The following is a 20,788-nucleotide window of genomic DNA, read 5'->3' as shown; positions in this document are numbered from 1 at the left end:
ATTGCATCAGAGTTTTTCAACCTCAGTCTCTCTATTTGTGAAATCGGCACCTGTCTGAATTGTTTGATCTTTATATTGGCAGATTGGTTTTCGAGTATTTCTAAATTAGGCATATTTTTTATAGGACTAGGCATCACCGGTCGTCCTCTGTTTCAGAGTCTGATCTCTGTTGAGCGTTACCTGGCGGTGGTTCATCCTGTAACATTTCTGAAGTTCAAACCCCTCCGGTATAAAGTGATCTGCTCTATTGCGGTCTGGATTGCAACTCTTGGCTCCTGCTCAGTCTGCATGCTCACAATGACATCATACTTGAACATATACGCATGGTCCTTATTGATGCAGCTTCTGTTTTATGTCTCCATTCAGCTGTATTTCTGCTTGACCGTTCTCAGAGCTTTAAAGCAGTCGGGGCCGGGAGATAAAGTGAAAGAGAAAGAGGAGGAAAATCAAGTTAAGAAAAGAGCATTTAATCTCATTCTGATAATCACTGTGAACATGTTTGTCACTTATCTGCCCTTTGTTATCGCTGCATTGTGCACTATTGTTGCAAATATTTTTCTTGATGGACTGTGGAATTGGGGATTCTTTATCTTTGCGCTGGCTGGTTTTTTACAGCCTGTTCTTTATCTTCATCGGTACGGGAAATTCTCCTGCCTCTGTTCTTCATAAAGCTTGTTTTAGTTGCTAGATAATATTAACATTTATTTTGAATTGAAAAATAGCCAGCTCATTTAGACTTAATTAGATCTTACACAAATGTGACCCTGGATTACATAAGTGTCATTATATAAGCTTGAGAGATAAGCTTTCTTTTGATGTATGGTTTGTTCGTTTTGAATATCAGCAATCTAAAGCTTCAAAAAATTTAAATAATTGAGAAAATCACCTTTTAAAGATAAAGGTAATTAAGTTTTTAAAAGACTAACACAACAAAATGCGCAAAATGTAAAATATTCTAATGATTTATATGACTTTCTAAGAATAGTAAATATTTTTAGCTTAAATATAATTTAAAAGTTTTGACTTATACAATGTATTTTTGGCTATTTTCAAAAACAAGACTGATCTTGTGATCTAGGGTCTCGTATTTCTTTGTAATGATTGAATAAGAACATTTAGGTTCTATTTAGAGGTCATCAAATTGACTTGTATACAGTAGGCCTACATAAAATAGAGAACTAACTGTTTTAGCCCTATTATACAATAGTTTTAATTATAGTCTCTGATGTTATTTCTGTTTAATCTTTTAATAAAGCACAGCTTCTGACACAATTTCAATTCATTTCAAGTGTTTCTATCCATTGTATTAAAACTAATGTCATTTTGGTAATTAAGCATAACTACATGTTATAACTAGTTAATAGATCATTAATAAACTGTTTGTTAATGAGGTTTAAATGACTTGTTAAATAAAAGTTAGCAGTTTGTTAATTATTTTTAACTGTGCCTTATAGATAGCCAATATACTTACAAGCTAATAGTTAACAAGTTATAAATGACTTGTTAAGCGTATTTTAATGATTTGCTGTATAACTATACCTAATAAATTAGTAATAGATCATGAACAAGCTGTTAGTAAATTACTTACTAAACACTTGTTAAGTATCAGTTAATAGTTTGTATATATTGGGATGTTATTCTAAAGTTGCAATTATTCTTCATTTATTAACTGTTAATAAATGAGGAATTGTTGCAACTGGAATAACGTCCCAATAACATACTTAAGCTAATAATATAATATATGTAATAATATATAAGGCTTTATATCTACTTTAATTCAAGAACATTGTGTCTTCTTGTGTGTATTTGCAATTATTTGTATACACAGACACAAAAAAAAATTGAGGAACATTTGTATTGTTCCGTATACAAATGTGTTTAAGACATGCTTATGTCAAATTGAATCTCATATTTGCATTTAGGGTAATTTTATGTGTTAATGTTTTAGTATTTGTAGTCATCCACATCTAAAGTGACAACTCTGTGTCAGAAATCAGTCAGCAGAACAGCACAGAGATAGATCCGAATCAAAAACGCACTCACTCTACAGGTGACACTTTTTTTTTTCACTGAACAGCATATTATAATGTTATTGTGGATGATATTGGGGATTATGGATGATTATTTAAATTCAGATCCACTAAGAGCATAGATCAGTTTGTTCAGGATATATGAAAGATGACTGAAAATGATTTGTTTTTAAAGCCATCCGCTGCGTAAAACATATGCTGGTTAAATTAGCGGTGCATTCTGCTGTGGTGAACCCAGATTAATAAAGGGACTCAGCTGAAAAGAAAATTAATGATTTTAAAGAGCAGACTTTAAAAAAGTTTCATACATTTACAATAGGAAACATTTCTCATACATTTACAATAGTAAACATTTCTTCAATGAACATGATCTCTACTTATTATGCAAATTTTTTGGCATTTATAAAAATGCCAAGTGGCAATGTTTTTTTTTTTTTTTTTTTTGGTCCAAAAGGTATTTTCCTGCAAAACTCCAGTAATTTTGCTTACTCCAGTATGCAACCTCTTTTAAAACGCTCTTTTATCAAACCACAAAAATGGCTCACCCTAAGTTTAAATTTTCCTGGTCAATCTTGAACAGTTCCATTCTCAGACGTATATAGTGATGCTCTCTGTACAGCGTTGAGGCTGAACACCTGCACAGAATGACAAATTGCACACCTGACTGTTTTTATATTTTAAATATATATGATCAAATCAATCATAGTGTGTGGTGTAATATTCCAGTGCCATGATTAACTCCTCATTTCTGAAGTGTATAAATAGAAATAAATCACAGTAAGTCAATACCATGCAAATATAGTGAAGTGAAAACAAAGCTGCTAGTAATGGGCAGTAGTGGGAGCATTGAGATTTGTACAGAGAAATATAAACATTCAATGAAGGTATATGCAACACTTAATGCCCAATTTATGTAAATGTACTGTTATAAACATTTAAAGGTGCCCTTTTCCCTTTATTTTTATGCTGAGTTTAACAAAACTTGTATTATACTTCCTATGTAAATCTGACTAATGCAATATATTTTGGCTATTCCCAAAAATATACATGTGCAGCATAAGCTTCGACTCCCACAGGAGCCATTCTTTCACCCCTCCCAGAACAACCCCATTATATATATATATATATATATATATATATATATATATATATATATATATATATATATATATATATATATATATATATATATATATATATATATATAGTTAAAGTCAGAATTATTAGCCCCTCTTTGAATTATAATTTTTTTATTTATTTCCCAAATGATGTTTGAAAGAGCAAGGAAATTTTCGCAGTATGTCTGATAGTATTTTTTCTTCTGGAGAAAGTCTTATTTGTTTTATTTCAGCTAGAATAAAAGCAGTTTTAAAACATTTTAAAGCCATTTTAGGGATAAAAATATTAGCCCTTTTAAGCTAATGTTTTTTTCGCTAGTCTACAGAACAAATCATCGTAATAACTTGACTAAATACCCTAACCTGCCTAGTTAACCTAGTTAAGCCTTTAAATGTCACTTTAAGCTGTAAAGAAGTGTTTTGAAAAATGTCTAGCCAAATATTATTTACTGTCATCATGGTAAAGATAAAATAAATCAGTTATTAGAGATGAGTTATTAAAACTATTATGTTTAGCAATGTGTTGAAAAAAAATCTTCTCTCCGATAAAAAGAAATTGGGAAAAAAATAAAAAGGGGGGCAAATAATTCAGTGGGGCTAATAATTCTGACTTCAGCTGTGTGTGTGTGTGTATATATATATATATATATATATATATATATATATATATATATATATATATATATATATATATATATATATATATACTCCCCAGCTCTAGCTCCACCAGGAGTGTTCCTCAAGCATTTAGACTCCCTTCACTCCTGTATCCCGAAGCGAAGGGTCTTCACCACCCCCTTATTTTTCCCTGACTCTAGCAGGAGGATTTCAGGTAGCTCTCAAAACCTACCTGATCTTGGATCAACTTTTATGCTAAATGCTAAAGGACCAGACAAGAAGCCTGAGCTCAATTATTTCAAAGACCAGGGTTCTCTCCTGGGACAGCATACCAAACCTACAATTAATATCAAGCAATTACTAAGTTAGAACTCAAGAACCAACAGAAGGTATGTTTTTTTTTCTTCTTTTTGCTTCATATGGAGGCAAAAAGTTTATTGTGTTTTTATCACTTAAACCTTTTCGTGAATATTTATATTTTTACTTATAGATCAATTGACTTAGTAACAGCAAATGTCAAAATTTCTTTCTTTAAAAAAATAAATAAATAAATAATAAAATTTATGTTGACCGTCACCTGTCAGGTGAAAAAAATTGAGGTTGAGAGAGAGAAATGGACATTTTCTATACATCAAACAACAACATCACAGCGAACACAGCTACTACTTTCTCAGATTTTCAAACTGCCAGATGGATCATTACCTGTGTAGGTTTTTCAGCTTTAATCTCTCTATTTGTAAGATTTTTCTCAGTCTACAGTCTTTTATGGCTCTACTGAGCAGAGTTCATATACAGTGCATCCGGAAAGTATTCATAGTGCTTCACTTTTTCCAAATTTGTTTATGTTACAGCCTTAGTCCAAAATGGATTAAATTAATTTATCTCCTGAAAATTCTACACACAATACCCCATAATGACATTATAAGGGACTAAGCCAAAAAGTAAATGAATGAATTAAGATACACTTGACACATGACATGACATGACATTGTTTTGCATATTTTGTGTGTGCGTATACAGAATTCAACATTCAATATCAAAACGATTCCCATTCAAATTGATGTACGAAATGGACCGCAATTGTGTATGTCTATACACTAAAAACGCCAAAATATTTCCCTCGCAACTACAGTAACTGACATAAAAATGTCTGGTTAACTCTTAATTTCAGAACCAAAATTGTTTTCAATTTTCTATAACAACTGATATAGAAAAAATCAAATCACATATTTGACAATACGTCCTCTCGCCTAATGCAATAATATAAAATTGTGTAGATCATAATTACTTATTTATATTAACCTTGTCTTTTATAAATGTCAGTCAATACAAATATATATGGGTTGTAGGCAAGTCAGAATTTGTAAAGTGCATGATATATTTTCCCTCTTAAAAACCCTGATTTCTGCACACTTTTTATTGAATATTTGTGCATATCTACAACAACTCCAATTTCAGAGTTAAACTAAATGAAAATATGTAAAAATTATAAATATAATGTAATTTATCACCCATAACAAGCAAACACTATTCTGACTTACCCAAATAAAGCAAGGGTTATATCTCTGACATCTGGAATGCTAGAAACACACACACAAAAAAAAGAGTCATATTTACTATGGGAAGTAAACAAACAGGTGTAGAAAATGAAGATGACAATATTTGTCAACAATTTCAACCTGTTAAAATGCTCAGAGAACACTCCAGCGCATTATTTTCCCCAGCATCTCATACAGTCCATTTAAATGAAAACACGGCAACTTATGTGTATATAAAAAATATGGATTACAGAATTACATGAATTACAATTATTTGTATACACAGATATGAAACAACATGAGGAAAATTTGCATTGTTTTGTATACAAAGGTGATTTTTTACGAAGGGATGGCTGTCAAATTTAATGTCAGATTTGCATTTTAGAGTGTTTTACGTGGCGTGTAGTATTTGAAGGTGAGAGAAATCAGTCAGCAAAACAGCACAAGGATTGACACAGATGCTGAAAGCATTAACTTTTCAGGTGAATCATATTTTTTATAATAACAATATATTATTTTGTTATTGTGATTGCTGGGCTTGAGGATGAATATTTTAATTCAGATGTGTAAACTTCTTTTGAAATTCATTTTTTAAAGCATGGCCATTGTAGCCCAAAAGTTTGTGTAAATTTGGTTTAATCTAAATATTTCTTAGGAAAGCTACTACAGTATTTGTAATGTTCGAATAGTACATTATAATTAGGTTGGGATACAACTCTTTGAAAATTGGAGGGTTAAAAATTACATATAGTTGAGAAAATCACCTTTAAAGTTGTCTAAATTCTGTTCTTAGCAGTGATTTTTACTAATCAAAGTTTTGATAGATTTACGCAACAAAATTTACAAAATGTCCTCATAGAACATGATTTTTACATAAAATATAAATCGAAAACTTTGGCTTTTCAAAAAACACTAGACTGTTTTTGTGGTCCAGGATCACATACCGTATGTCTTTGTACTGAAAAAAGAAACTCTATGAAATAGAAACTCTAAATGCAACTTATTTTTGGATGCATTTTTTAAAGCATGGCCATCGTAGCCCAAACGTTTGTGTGTAGGAAATTTGGTTGAATACAAATATTTCTTAGGAAAGCCATTACACTGTCAAAACAAAAAAAAAAAACGAATTTTGCAGAAAATATCTCTAAATTTTTACTGTAATTTTTTGTCATTTCAAATTATATTTAAAGCTTAGTAAAATGACAAACAATCTCTCTAAATTAACAGTTTGACTTTCATTTTAGGTACTTTATCAATAAAGACAAATTATTGACATTTTTTAAAAATTATTTATACAGTATTTTTTCTGTTATTTTAAATTATATTCAAAAGTGTGTAAAAATTACCAACAATATCTGTAAATTAACATCTTGACTGTTTTTTATGTACTATATAAGTAATGACAAATCACAGCAATTTCTCTGTTTTTTAAAATAAAATTGCAGTAATATTTACACAGTGTTTTTTCCTGTTTTTTGAAGTACATTTAAAATTACGTAAAATGAAAGTAATAAATTGTAATTACTTGCGCTGCAAAGAAAAAAATAGTAAAAAAAAAAAAAGTCAAATGACTGGCAGCTACAGCTGCCAAACAAAAACCATAAAATTACGGTAAAATTTATTTGTTGAAATAAGGTGCAAAAAATAATAAATCTACAGATATTTTCATTAAAATGTTTACAGAAAAACACTGTTATTTTACAGACTTTTCCTAGATTATTACAATCAAATCAGTTCAATAAATAAAATAGATAAAATCCTCTCACATGCACTTTGGATTCCGCTCATTGCGCACGCACACACACACACAGTCGGAGTTACGAACTGATTACATGGACTTTAAAAGCAGCACAGACTTGTTTTGTTATACTGTTACTGTAAACATTATGATGTTTCTCAATATGCGATCTTCAGTGATCTTGCGTACTCGTGTTCTCGTGTAACGTCATCATCAACTGCCAAAGTTCAGTTCCAAAACTCAAGATCACAAGAAGAACGGAGGACATGTCAAAGTTCCCGAATGTGTTTTTGTTATCCAGGACGTATCGATGCAGACTTGAGTGAAAAACTCACTCGAGAAGTCCCAGAAGTCATTGCGGCTGAAAAAAGGAGGTGGGAAGCGCAGCATTTAATATGATTTATTATTAAAGTTCTGCGATATAACTCATTTATCTCAGGAGCAGAGGTCGCGTTAACTGAATATTTTCTGTCATTGACAGATTTTTTTCAGCAGTGACGGAAAAATCTGAAGCTAATTCGTCATTTTGACGGATTTTGCTGAGGGGAATCTATTGTAATTTGTAGCTAACTGTAATTTCCACTCCTGTCCAGCTGATGGCGATTGCCCTTGTTTTATCTCCTCTTGTAACCGCTGCATAGTTGCAGAAAAAGACAAACCTGCCAATGCTCCCGTTTTTTCCAATCGTCTCCCGTATCGTTCTCTTTCCCGGAATACACTCTTCAGCTATTTGGTACAGTCCCCATGCACACCGAACACAACGCGCAACCGTCTCCATTTACCTGCTTCGCGCCTTTCAGTTCGTGCGCACCACACCTACCCCTCCCGCTCTTCACTAGCTGAAGTGGCTCTAGTAATTCCGGTCTCCAGTGTGGCAGCAGAGTGCGGGTTCAGCCTCCAGAGGGAAATTAAAACTATCAGGAGAAGTCGACTTTCAGAAGCAAAGACACAGAATTTAATAACAATTGCCTCTGCATCAGTCTCTTTTGATGCGTTTGATTACGCACAGGCAAGCATCCAGTTCAGGTCGACGCAGGAGGAAGATATGAGTTAAGGCAGATAGGAGTTTTCGTTCGTTTGTCAAATATATAAATTAATAATTTAGCCTATATGCTTGTCGTGCAAGTTCATTATTAAAATATAAATGAAAAAGCGATTAGAAAATATGCTAATTAAATGCAATCAATAACAGGTTATGACGAATTTTTACAACCCTCTTCGTCAAAATGACGAACAATGACAAAGTCTAACGCAACCTCTGCTCAGGAGTTTCCCTGAATGAGAGGGTGAAAGTAAACATTACCATGAAAGTCTTGCATAAACACATGAAATTTGTATTAAAATGAAATTTCTTTGTATTGTGCAGAGTATGTTTGTAAGGTCTCTATATGCATAGTATATATTGTAAGAAGTGCAAAACAATAAATGATTGTATAAATGCTGTAATGTTTAAATAGTTTTTCGTTAAAAATATGTGAAGGTCATGTGACCATCAGAAAGAGTGCAGCATCTCATTTCTCACTGAATGCGTTCTCTGTTCTTGAAGTTCTCTGAGTTTGTTCTTCTGTGGTAACTTTGCAAGAACGATCTCCACAAGAACACGAGTCAGATCTCTGCGTTCTTGGAATTGAGAAACAGCCCTAGAGACCATTAAGCAGGTGTGAGTTGGAGGCGTTTGGAGGTAAAATCTGCAGAGCTGCGTCCCTCCAGGAATTGAGTTTGAGACCATTACTTTAAATGAACTGATGTTTTCTATTCCTCTAGGTTGAGAAAATAGTCAACAAAAGATGGATAGCTTAACAGTGAACTTCACATCTGCGGCATCCGTGAACTCAACGACGGCACAACAAATCAACTTCTTGAACATTGTTGTGCACAGCTTTAATTTACTTGTCGGTCTTCCGATGCACTCATATGTGATCTGGCTCATCGTCACGAGAACAGGAAGTGGAATTGCATCAGAGTTTTTTAACCTCAGTCTCTCTATTTGTGAAATCGGCACCTGTCTGAATAATTTGATCTTTATATTGTCAAACTGGTTTTCCAGTATTTCGAATTTAGGAGTATTTTTTATAGGACTAGTCATCACCGGTCGTCCTCTGTTCCAGAGTCTGATCTCTGTTGAGCGTTACCTGGCGGTGGTTCATCCTGTAACATTTCTCAGATTTAAACAGCTCTGGTATAAAGTGATCTGCTCCATTGTGGTCTGGATAGCAACTCTCGGCTCCTGCTCAGTCTGCATGCTCACAATGCCATCCTACTTAAAGATAAACACATCATTTTTATTAACGCAGCTTCTGTTCTACGTCTCCATTCAGTTGTATTTCTGTTTGACTGTTCTTAGAGCTTTGAAGCAGTCGGGGCCAGGAGATAAAGTGAAAGAGAGAGAGGAGGAAAATCAAGTTAAGAAAAGAGCATTTCATCTCATTTTGATAATTACTGTGAACATGTTTGTCATTTACCTTCCCTTTGTTATCATCGCACTGTTTACTATTGTTACAAACATTTTTGTTTTAATACTATGGAATTGTGGTTTCTTTTTCTTTGCCCTGGCTGGTTTTTTACAGCCTGTTCTTTATCTTCACCGATACAGGAAATTCTCCTGCATCTGTTCTCCATAAAGCTTGTGTTAGTAATAACTTACTAGATATTATTAACATTTATTTTGAATTGAAAAATAGCCAGCTCATTTACACTAAATTAGTATGGAAGCAAATGAGTAGCATAATTCAATTCAAAATGTAATATGCAAAATGGCAATGCAATATGTTAAATGGCAATGTATTTCTGTATTTGAATTTGCATTTTCCAAGACATATGAGCAATGTTTGGTGCAGAATGAAAATGTAAATTAAATTACATTGTTTGCATTTCTCATTTCAAACACTGTTTAAATATGTAAATTGCATCCACATTTTAAAGCTTTATAAGTTGCAAAATTAAATTGAAAATGCTATACACAAACTGAATTTGATGTGAATATAGTACATGCAGAAACTGTGGCAAAATGATCATTTAAATGTTATTTAAATGTCTGTGGGTGTGGCCAGGCCAGAATGCATTTTCTATTTCAAATCGGCTTTCATTCATCGGGGTGTGTTAAATGAAAATGCATCATGTTTTTTTCATTTTCATTTTGCAGCAAACATTGCACATATGTCTTGGAAAATGCTAACTGAAATACAGAAATACACTGCCATTTACATATTGCATTATCGTTTTGCGTATTACATTTCAAAATTAATTTTGCTACACACATCCCATGCTGTTATGCTGAAAATGTAATCCTGCATTTCCTAGATGCGAGTGTAAATGCATTTAGGACAAATAACATTTAAATGATCAATGCAAACAATGTAATTTAATTTACAATCTCATTCTGCACCAAACATTGCTCATATGTCTTGGAAAATGCAAATTCAAATACAGAAATACATTGCCATTTAACATATTGCATTGCCATTTTGCATATTACATTTTGAATTGAATTATGCTACTCATATGCTTCCATAAATTAGATCTTACATGTGACCCTGGATTACATAAGCATCATTATATAAGCTTATTGAATAAAATTTGCTTTGATGTATTGTTCGTTTTTATAGGACGATATTTGATCAAGATACAACTGTTTTTAAAAAAAAGTAAAAAAAATCACATAATTGACAAAATCACATTTAAACGTCTCTAAATTCTGTTCTTAGCAATGCCTTTTAAAGTTTTGATAGATTTACACAACAAAAGTTTACAAAATGTCCTCATGGAGCATGATTTTTACTTAATATTCTATTGATTTTAGGTATACAATATATTTTAAAAATATTAAATACAATGTATTTAATGCTATTTTCAAAAACATAAGACTGGTCTTATGATTCAGGTTCACGTATGTCTTTGTAATAATTAAATAGGGTACAATAACACTTGTGTTCTATTTAGAGGTCATCAAATTGACTTGATACAGTAGGCTTATACATAAAATAGAGAAGTAAAATAGTCCTATTATACATTATGTATAGTTTTTTTTATAGTCACTGATGTTTGATTTGTGTGATTTCTGTTTAATCTTTTAATAAAACAAATCATTTCTGACGAAATATGATTTCATTTCAATTGTTGCTATCTATTGTATAAAAACTAATCTCACTTTAAATTTAAGGAACACTCTATTTTTTTAAAAAAAGCTCATTTTACTCTTAAACCGAGTTGTATCATTTTTGTAGCCATTCAGCCAATCTCTCGGTATGGCTGGAGCACTTGTAGCTTAGCATAATTCATTGTTTTGAATTAGACATAAACATCTCACTCAGATTTATTTTTTATCTTGCTATTTTCTAGGTTGATATAACGAAGAACTACCATATACCCACATTCCAGTGTTATAATCAAAGAACTTTGCTGCTTTACCACAGTTGGAGCAGGTGCAGTGATATTACATAGCAGCTAAAAATAGTCACCAGCTAGGTTTTACAACTATGCTGTAAAAAAAAAATCTGGAAATTTACGGTTTATTTCCGGCAGCTGGGGCCAGAAAAAAACTAAAAATAACGGCCGTTAAATTACAAAAATTTACTGTAAAATAACAGAGGTTGAATAGAAAGAAATTAGACAGAAATTTATCAGAAATTTTAATTTAAGAAAATTTCTGTAATTTAATGTCCGTTATTTTACGGTAAATTTCTGTAATTTAATGTCTGTTATTTTACCGTAAATTTCTATAAGTTAATGTCTGTTATTTTACTGTAAATATCTGTAATTTAATGTCTGTTATTTTACGGTAAATTTCTGTAATTTATTGTCTGTTATTTTACTGTAAATTTCTGTAATTTAATGTCTGTTATTTTACTGTAAATTTCTGTAATTTAATGTCCATTATTTTATGGTAAATTTCTGTAATTTAATGTCTGTTATTTTACCGTAAATTTCTTCACAGCCGCCAGAAATAAACCGTAAAATTATTGATTTTATACAGATTAGGTAACAGCTCTGCATAAAATCATTGTGCCTGCTACAGTCATGGTACGGCAGCAAAGTTCCTTGATTATTACACCAGAATGAGAGAATAGTTCCTATCCATATCGGTTTAGAAAATGGCAACTTTTTATTCTTGTTGCACAATGTTACTACAGAAGGGTCAAGATTTAAATTGGAAAATTATTGAAACTCTTCTTGATTTTTGAGCAAAATGCTAATAGACTAATGCAATTCAATGATTTATGCTAAACTAAGCTAAAATGCTCTCATCAGACATGCAAATTGGCTAAATGGATTCAAAAATAGTAAAATTGCCCTATTCCTCCAAAAACCAGTGTCCACCGAGTTTCTCCCAGTCTTTCTTTACTAGGGCATTTTTTGGACTGATAAAAACCTGAAAGATAAAACATGAAATGATTTGTCTACTTTAAAAGAGTTTGTATTTTTGAACTGTGATTTGTGTGATTTCTGTTTAATCTTTTAATAAAACAAATCATTTCTGACGAAATATTATTTCATTTCAATTGTTGCTATCTATTGTATAAAAACTAATCTCACTTTAAAGGAACACTCTATTTTTTTTAAACAAGCTCATTTTACTCTTAAACCGAGTTGTATCATTTTTGTAGCCATTCAGCCAATCTCTCGGTATGGCTGGAGCACTTGTAGCTTAGCATAATTCATTGTTTTGAATTAGACATAAACATCTCACTCAGATTTATTTTTTAACTTGCTATTTTCTAGGTTGATATAACTAAGAACTACCATATACCCACATTCCAGTGTAATAATCAAAGAACGTTGCTGCTTTACCACAGTTGGAGCAGGTGCAGTGATATTACATAGCAGCTAAAAATAGTCACCAGCTAGGTTTTACAACTACGCTGTAAAAAAAAAATCTGGAATTTTACGGTTTATTTCCAGCAGCTGGGGCCAGAAAAAAACTAAAAATAACGGCCGTTAAATTACAAAAATTTACTGTAAAATAACAGAGGTTGAATAGAAAAAAATTAGACAGAAATTTATCAGAAATTTTAATTTAAGAAATTTTTTTGTAATTTAATGTCCGTTATTTTACGGTAAATTTCTGTAATTTAATGTCCATTATTTTAGGGTAAATTTCTGTAATTTAATGTCTGTTATTTTACCGTAAATTTCTATAAGTTAATGTCTGTTATTTTACAGTAAATGTCTGTAATTTAAGATCCGTTATTTTACGGTAACTTTCTGTAACTTAATGTCTGTTATTTTATGGTAAATTTCTGTAATTTAATGTCTGTTATTTTACCGTAAATATCTGTAATTTAATGTCCGTTATTTTACGGTAAATTTCTGTTATTTAGTGTCTGTTATTTTACTGTAAATTTCTGTAATTTAATGTCTGTTATTTTACTGTAAATTTCTGTAATTTAATGTCCATTATTTTATGGTAAATTTCTGTAATTTAATGTCTGTTATTTTACCGTAAATTTCTTCCCAGCTGCCAGAAATAAAACCGTAAAATTACTGATTTTGTACAGATTAGGTAACAGCTCTGCATAAAATCATTGTGCCTGCTACAGTTATGGTACGGCAGCAAAGTTCCTTGATTATTACACCAGAATGAGAGAATAGTTCCTATCCATATCGGTTTAGAAAATGGCAACTTTTTATTCTTGTTGCACAATGTTACTACAAAAGGGTCAAGATTTAAATTGGAAAATTATTGAAACTCTTCTTGATTTTTGAGCAAAATGCTAATAGACTAATGCAATTCAATGATTTATGCTAAACTAAGCTAAAATGCTCTCATCAGACATGCAAATTGGCTAAATGGATTCAAAAATAGTAAAATTCCTCCAAAAACCAGTGTCCACCGAGTTTCTCCCAGTCTTTCTTTACTAGGGCATTTTTGGACTGATAAAAACCTGAAAGATAAAACATAAAATGATTTGTCTACTTTAAAAGAGTTTGTATTTTTGAACTGTGAGCACAGATAAATATTTGCATGTGACATAGCCATTTTTTTAATCATGCAACCTGTAACATTAGATCAGACTAGAGAACGCTGTGCAGAAAAGGTCTGGGTTGACATCCCTCTCAAGGTGATTCTTCTGATATTTTGTAATATTCTTGTAACAGTGTTTGTCTACTTAAATGGATTAGTTATTGTCTTGATTGTTTTAGATTGTATCGTAAAATTGCGTGCATGAGCTTTATCTTTTGGTACCACTTTACTTAACCCTTTAACAGATTTTGTTGATTATTTGTTACATTGCAACTACATGCCAACTAATTATCATTAGAGCACTGGTAAACTGTTAAGTTAGATTTAGAGTTAGTATAGACAATTTCAATGTGGCTATGTCATTGACCCATGAACATTTCCTGCTTGTTAAATAACTATTTAATAACTAAGAGGCAATTACATCATAACTTATTGTTAAAACAGATATCATAACATTATTTATCAATATGTGGCTCTTTTTGGATTCTCGGAAGCTACAGAAATGAAACATGTAAAACAGAAAAATACGTTGGGACCATTGTTTTTGTATACATCCCTCAAAATGATCTATAATTTGACATATTTACAAAGTCAGGAGAATGTCTGTTGGTGGAGCAGCATCCTTAGATATTTCAGTCTGCTAATAATACAATGAGAATTATTTGTCATGTTTTTGTAATGTAATAAACTGGTACAGTTGGGGAAATAAGTATTGAACACGTTATGTTTTTTTTTTTTTCTTGGAAATAGTATTTCTAATGGAGCTGATGTTGACATGGAATTAAACCAGATTTTTGTAAAAACCCAAACAATACGGTTAGTTATGTGTAATAACAACTGAATGACACAAGGAGAAAGTTCTAATTTATTCATTAATTTTCCCACGGCTTAGTGCGATTGCCACAGCAGAATGAACTGCCAAATATTCTGGCATATGTTTTTTATGCAGCGCATGGCTTTCGGCTGCAACCCAGTGCTGGAAAACCTCCATACACTCTCTCATTCACACACACATTCATACACTATGGCCAATTTAGCTCATCCAATTGACCTTTACCGCATGTCTTTGGACTGTGGGGAAAACCGGAGCACTTGGAAGGAAACCCACGTGAACACAGGGAGAACATGCAAACTCCACACATGACAACCGGCCCAGCCATGACTTGAGCCAGCAACCTTCTTCCTGTGAGCCAACAGTGCTAACCACTGAACTACTGAAATGTATTTAATACTAATATAAAAGGCTTTTTGGGGGGATGGCAGCCTAAAGACGCCTCTCATATGGAGAATGAAGTCACATGCATTGCTCAGTTGTGTGTTTTTTTCACAGACGTCAACAGAGTAAAAATCCTGATGGTTCTGTGGGTCTTGTCTATTAAATCTGATCTTTAATTTGTATGTTCTTTTCGATTTATGTTATGTGATTGGCTGGGTCATTTTACAGTTTTCTTGGCTGTAAATTATTGTCTTGCTAAAAAGTCCACTCTAGAGTCATCTCCATCAGACTGGTTATGTCAGGTGGTAATAATTTCACGTTTTGTCAGTTTAGTGGCTAATTCGTATGAATTCGTACATGTTCAGTCCGGTTTTAAAAAGGAGGCGTGGCACCTAACCCCACCCCTAACCCCAACCGTCATTGGGTCATGAGCAAATCGTACTAAATAGTACGAATTAGATTGTACGAATTCATACGAATTAGCGACTAAATCAAAAAGTTACAAATTGCTGTGAGATAACGTTGGTTCCCCTTCGGGGGGAACTCCAGCACTATAAGTGGATTTGATTGTAAAATCCACGCATTGGGAGGTTCGGTTCAGAAGCTACTCGTCTGAAAGAGTATTGAACGGGCCAATTAAGAATGAATTGGCAGCGCAAACCTGCGCAGGTGAGCGGCATAAGCAATCAACTGAGTATATAAGCTCACCTGGCGCCAGCAGACGCTATCCTTTTCGCTTCAGAGCCTTTTCTGATCGAGCTTATGAGGGTTCCTCCTGCTGATCTACAGCCATTCGAGAGAACGATTTTCATCCCGGTCCAGAGCGAGTCCACGCAGCGGCAGACGGTCGAGCTGGGTATCTCCCTTGCCTGGCGTCCCTTTGGGTCCGGTCCTCCAAGAGCGGTGCGTATTGTGCAAATCCTAAAAGAGCAACACAGTCGTGCAGCACGTCCTTTTCAGGATGGCGGTCCGACTGTGCGTTTCTGGTTGCGGGGGTTTCCTGGCTCCGGATGATGGACACGATCACTGCATTACATGTTTGGGGGTCCAGCATGTTAATGTGGTGCTCGGGGGCGGTTCATGTCGTCACTGCGATGCCATGACCGTTGCGCAGTTGAGATCGCGGTTAGCTTTCGTAAGAGAGCGAGCCACCCCAGTTGCCTCCTGTTCTGCAGCGGGCGCTCGGGCAGATCTGAGGGCTTCAGCGAAAGACAATCCGCCGCCCACGGGCTCGCGGACCTCTCGCTCCTCCAAGCGCTCCATCCAAGCTTCGGGTACTGAGAGTGATCCGTCTAATCAGATGGTAGCTCTCACGCTCGCTGACACCGGAGATCAGATGTCCTCCGCGGCATCGGAGGGCGGGCTTTCATTGTCCGACGATGATCCGGACCCGCTCGCCCCCTCTGGGCAAGCGAGCGCCGTCAAAACGGATCCTGAAGCGGACATGTTGGCCGTGCTTTCTCGGGCTGCTTCGGCCGTCGGGTTGGAGATGGTTTATCCCGCAGCCCCGCGGCCGGACCGACTAGATGGGTGTTACGTAGAGGATCAGAAGGCGAAGCCTTCGAAGCCTCTCGTCCCCTTCTTCCCGGAAGTGCACAGTAGGCTTACGCAGTCCTGGAGGGCACCTTTCTCTGCCCGCGCTGCGTCCGCCTCCGCCCTCACCACCCTGGATGGTGGAGCTGCCAGGGGGTATGAGGCGATCCCGCAGGTGGAGCGCGCCATTGCGGTCAATCTTTGTCCGCGTGGCGCCCCCGCTTTGCGTGGTCCGCCCCGTCTCCCGTCCAAAGCCTGTAAGTTTTCTGCCTCCCTCGGAGCTAGAGCTTACAAGGCTGCGGGCCAGGCAGCTTCCGCCTTGCATGCGATGGCCACCTACCAGCGCTACCAAGCGCAGGCGCTGGCTGAGCTGCACGAGGGTGGGTCTAACCCAGGCTTGTTACACGAGCTGCGTACGGCGACCGACTATGCTCTCCGGACCACTAAGTCCGCCGCCTGCGCACTGGGGAGGACGATGTCCACACTTGTGGTCCAGGAACGCCACCTCTGGCTAAACCTGGCAGATATGCGCGATGTCGACAAAGTTCGCTTTCTTGACGCGCCCATATCCCAGGCTGGCCTGTTCGGCGACACCGTCGGTGAATTCACCCAGGAGTTCAAGGCGGTGAGCGAGCAGTCGGATGCGATGGGCAGAGTCATCTATCGGCGGGGCCGTAAGCCCGCTCCATCCCCGGCCGAGCCATCCACCTCCGCTGTTCCTCGCCGAGGGCGCCCGCCAACGGCCGATGCCCCGCCCCCGCCTCCGCCTCCGGCGAAGCGAGCGCGTCGAGCACGCCGAAAGCCGGTAGCCCCTCCTGCCCAGGGCGCCGCTAAGTCCGGTAAACGGACCGCGAAGCGTCCCTGAGACAGGCCATCCGGAGAAGAGGAGACTTGCTCTTTCCCCGCTGGAGGGCGGGGCCCAAAATCCAACGGTACTTTTCAGTGCCACCAAAGTTTCGATCAAAGAGCATTTTCTCCCTTCCCCGGATGTGACAGCTCAAGCCCCGCCAGTCTGGGACGCGCTGCCTCTCAGCTCGCAGGGCTTGCATGCTCCGCCAGCGGCTCTCGGGCGCTGGGGGGACGGTCTCCCTTCTCCCAGCCCCCAAGCCCCCTCTCAGGAGTCAGGGTGCGGAGCCAGAGCGAAACGCTCTCCTCCAGCTCTTCTGTGGGACCCTCGCGCTCCCCGGATCAGCACACCCGCTCCTCGCTGCCCCTCCGCGGGTACGTCAACGATTGCTGCGATGACGTCATTAGCGAGGGCTCTGCCTGCTTGGTTAGCGCGGGCCAGCCCCTCGCGGTGGCTCATACGCACGATCAGACTCGGCTACGAACTACAGTTCTCCAAACGGCCTCCCAGGTTTACGGGCGTGTATTTCACCAGGGTCAATCCCCTGTCCGCCCCTGTCTTGCGAGAGGAGATTGCTGCCCTCCTGGCGAAGGGTGCAATCGAGCCGGTGCCTCCAGCCGAGATGGAGAGCGGGTTTTACAGCCCGTACTTCATCGTACCCAAAAAGAGCGGTGGGTCACGGCCAATCCTAGATCTGCGCGTTTTGAATCGCTGCCTTCACAAGCTGCCGTTCAGAATGCTTACGCAGAGGCGCATCCTCCGATGCGTTCGTCCTCAGGATTGGTTTGCAGCCATAGACCTGAAGGACGCGTATTTTCATGTCTCCATTCTTCCACGCCACCGTCAGTTTCTGCGGTTTGCGTTCGAAGGTCGAGCATGGCAGTACAAGGTCCTCCCCTTCGGGCTCTCTCTGTCTCCGCGGGTCTTCACCAAACTCGCGGAGGGTGCCCTAGCGCCTCTGCGGCTTGCGGGCATCCGCGTACTCAATTATCTCGACGACTGGCTGATTTTAGCCCACTCTCGGGAGCAATTGACTGCGCACAGAGACGAGGTGCTCCGGCATCTCCGCCTATTGGGGTTGCAGGTCAACTGGGAAAAGAGCAAACTCGCCCCGGTGCAGAGGATCTCTTTTCTCGGGATGGAGCTGGACTCGGTCACCATGTTAGCGCGCCTCTCCGGAGAGCGCGCTCGCCTGCTGCTGAACTGTCTGAGGGAGCTCGACAGCAAGTTAGGAGTCCCACTGAAATATTTTCAGAGGCTCCTGGGGCATATGGCTTCCGCTGCGGCCGTCACGCCGCTCGGATTGCTCCATATGAGACCACTTCAGCACTGGCTTCAAGATCGAGTTCCGAGACGCGCATGGCATGCGGGCACACACCGAGTCTCTGTTACTGCGATGTGTCGCCGCACCCTCAGCCCCTGGAACGACCCCTCGTTCCTGCAGGCCGGTGTGCCTCTGGGACAGGCGTCCAGTCATGTTGTTGTTTCGACAGATGCTTCCAGCACAGGCTGGGGAGCCGTGTGTCGCGGGCATGCAGCTGCGGGCCTGTGGGTAGGTGCCCAGCTGCATTGGCACATCAATCGCCTAGAGCTGTTGGCAGTGTTCCTTGCTCTCCGCCGTTTTTCTCCGGTGCTGGGGCAGCAACACGTGCTGGTCAGGACGGACAGTACGGCGGCGGCGGCGTATATCAACCGCATGGGGGGTATGCGCTCTCGCCGCATGTCTCAGCTCGCCCGCCGTCTGCTCCTCTGGAGTCACCCGCGGCTGAAGTCGCTGCGCGCCATTCAAATCCCAGGTATGCTCAACCGTGCAGCCGATGTGCTCTCACGGCAGCAGATTCACTCTGGAGAATGGAGACTCCACCCCGAGTCTGTCCAGCTGATATGGGCGCGATTCGGGGAGGCCCAGATCGATCTGTTTGCTTCCCCCGAGAACGCTCATTGCCAGTTGTTTTATTCCCTGACCGAGGGCTCTCTCGGCACGGATGCACTGGCCCACAGCTGGCCTCGGGGCATACGCAAGTATGCGTTTCCCCCAGTGAGCCTGATCGCGCAGTTAATGTGCAAGGTCAGGGAGGACGAGGAGCAGGTTTTGTTAGTTGCGCCCCTCTGGCCCAACCGAACCTGGATATCAGAGCTCTCCCTCCTCGCAACGGCCCTCCCTTGGCAGATCCCTTTGAGAGAGGACCTACTTTCTCAGGGACAAGGCACCGTCTGGCACCCTCGTCCCGATCTCTGGAACCTCCACGTGTGGTCCATAGACGCGAGGAAGACTTAGGTAACCTGCCGCCCGCGGTGGTTGATACCATCACTCAGGCTAGAGCCCCCTCCACGAGGCGCGCCTACGCCCTGAAGTGGAGTCTATTCACTGAGTGGTGTGTCTCTCGCAGAGAAGACCCCCGATCTTGCCAGATCAGTGTTGTGCTCTCTTTCCTTCAAGAGAAGCTGGACAGCAGGCTGTCGCCCTCCACTCTCAAGGTTTACGTTGCTGCCATCTCCGCTCACCATGACGCGGTGGCTGGCAGCACCGTGGGAAAGCATAACCTCATCATCCGGTTCCTCAGAGGCGCTAGGCGAATTAATCCAACTCGCCCCCCTCTCACGCCCTCTTGGGATCTCGCCCTCGTTCTCACGAGCCTGCGATTTGATCCCTTCGAGACACTCGATACAGTATCTTTAAGATTTCTGTCCCTGAAGACAGCTCTGCTGGTCGCGTTGGCCTCCATTAAGAGGGTCGGGGACCTGGAGGCATTTTCGGTCAGTGACTCGTGCCTGGAATTCGGGCCGGGATTTTCTCACGTTATTCTGAGACCCCGCCCGGGTTATGTGCCCAAAGTTCCTACCACTCCTTTTAGAGATCAGGTAGTAACCCTGCAAGCGCTGCCCCCGGAGGAGGCAGACCCAGCCCTGTCATTACTTTGTCCAGTTCGCGCTCTGCGCATTTATGTGGACCGTACTCAGAACTTTAGATCTTCTGAGCAGCTCTTTGTCTGTTATGGCGGACGGCAGCAGGGAAGTGACGTGTCTAAACAACGTTTATCCCACTGGATTGTGGAGGCCATTTCTTGTGCTTATTTGAGCAGAGGCCAGCCGCGCCCCCCAGGAGTGCATGCGCACTCCACTTGGAGCGTTGCATCCTCTTGGGCGTGTGCGCGTGGCGCCTCTTTAGCAGACATTTGTAGAGCTGCG

This window comes from Danio rerio, chromosome 21 (genome assembly GCF_049306965.1).
Source record: "Danio rerio strain Tuebingen ecotype United States chromosome 21, GRCz12tu, whole genome shotgun sequence".
Taxonomy (NCBI): domain Eukaryota; kingdom Metazoa; phylum Chordata; class Actinopteri; order Cypriniformes; family Danionidae; genus Danio; species Danio rerio.
Note: the sequence above shows the minus strand (reverse complement) of the source record.